Genomic DNA, 2,079 nt, shown 5'->3' on the forward strand with positions numbered 1-2,079 from the left:
ATATATATATATATATAAATTATAAAATGCAATATTTTTCAAAAATTATGCAAATTCCCTATTGGTCATTGAAATTCATACCAAAATGAATTGTTTCAGTTTTAATTATCTTCTTTTGATTAAACAAAAACTTATCGCATACAGCGTAGTTACAATTCGTCAGATGCAGATATTTTCTATTATATTAAGTCAAATCAAATGCAAAAAAATAACAAAAAAGAATAAATGTGTTTAAATAAATACGAATATAAAGACGCAGTGTGAGTGAATCTATTGAAAAGTTCACCAAACGATCAAATTAAATAATAGTGATAACCGCGTTAATATTAGGTAATAATCAAAACTGATAGCGCTTCATGCGACATAGAATATCACGCGAAAGACTAAAATATGTCTACTATAAATTTGGAAATATTTCATGTAAACAGCAGGATAGAGAATTCGCTGTCAAAAAAATTAAAGTCCATTTGCAGTTTTTTCACGAGTTCTCATAAGCATGAGTATGTATATAACTGAGTTTAATACTTAATATAGTATGCGTAGCCGAATTTCATGCAACACTCAGCTGTCCATACGCCGCTCGCTCAAATTCTTAATTTTTTTAAGCTATATATTACCTTTCCGATCATTTTGAAAATTAAATATGTTATGCTAGAACGTCGAAGGTCGTTCAATAAAAAAATGATAGTAATATTTTTAGTATCACATCCTATTTTTTAAAAATATTAAAATCTTTAAAAACTTGTTTCAAAAAAGTTTTCTTCAAAAATAAATTTCATAATAAATAAATTTCATTTTTTTTTAAACATCGCACCATTGAACTTCATTATATATTAGGTGTACAACTTTGCTTCCGCCGTTTTCCTATAGATGGCTTTAGCGGTAAGTGGTGGTCGAAATAAATAGATCATAGACGTCACAATAAACTTGGGCATCTGTCAACATAACCCCATAAAAACATTTGTCGATTTGTGTCTGCATCATTAATTATTATTCTCGATTGAAAATGTCAGTTTACGAGTCAAATTCTCGTCATTTGCGAGAGGTTTTAATTGTTTGCTTCAATATGAAGAAATCTGCGGCTGAGACTCATCGAATGCTCTCAAATATTTATGGTGAGGCCGCTATTAGTGAAAGAACGTGTCGTGAGTGGTTTCAATGCTTCAAGAACTGTGATTTTGACGTCCAAGTCATGCTCTGTATTTGGTAGGACCAGCTCGGCGTAGTGTATTATGAACTATTAAAACCGACTGAAATCACAGGCGATCGGTATCGAATGCAATTGATGCCGAGCATTGAAAGACAAACGGCCGCAATACAACGAGAGACACGATAAAGTGATTTTGCAGCATGACAATGCTCGACCCCATGTTGTGAAAGTGGTCAAGATATATACTTGGAAATGTTGAAATGGGAAATCCACCCGCCGTATTCTCTAGACGTTGCTCCCTCTGATCACTTGTTTTGATCAATGGCACACGGCCTGGCTGACCAGCACTTCCGGTATGCACTTCCTTATGAAGAAGTAAAAAATTGGATCGATTCGTGGATGCCTCAAAAGATGATCAGTTTTTTCGACGCGGGATTCGTACGCTACCCGAAAGATGGGAGAAAGTAGTGGCCAGCGATGGACAATACTTTGAATCATAAATGTATAACCAGTTTTTTACAATAAAGCCTCGAATTTCGGAAAAAAAACGGCGGAAGCAAAGTTGTACACCTAATATTTTTCTTCCATCGAAATCGGTTTATCCATTAAAGAGAAAATTCGTTTTGTTGATTTTCAATTTTACCCCTATAATTTCCATAAAAAATTTTTTTCAGATAAATATTTTACGAAATTCATTCTTGTATTGCTGCTAATTTATGATAAAATCTCGATCAGATAAATGCGAAAGCATACATATACTTATCCTGCTAGATCCTTTGGAAAAAAGTATTATTGTACGTACTGTCCATTTGGTGAAATGTGTGAGAAACCTCGAGAGATTTGTCTAATTCTTGAAAAAATGAATAAAAGTAATAGAAAACCAGAGCAAGAAAGATTTCTTTTTATTTATAATAATAATAATAATAATT

Source organism: Atta colombica, unplaced genomic scaffold, assembly GCF_001594045.1.
Source record: "Atta colombica isolate Treedump-2 unplaced genomic scaffold, Acol1.0 scaffold48, whole genome shotgun sequence".
Taxonomy (NCBI): Eukaryota; Metazoa; Arthropoda; class Insecta; order Hymenoptera; family Formicidae; genus Atta; species Atta colombica.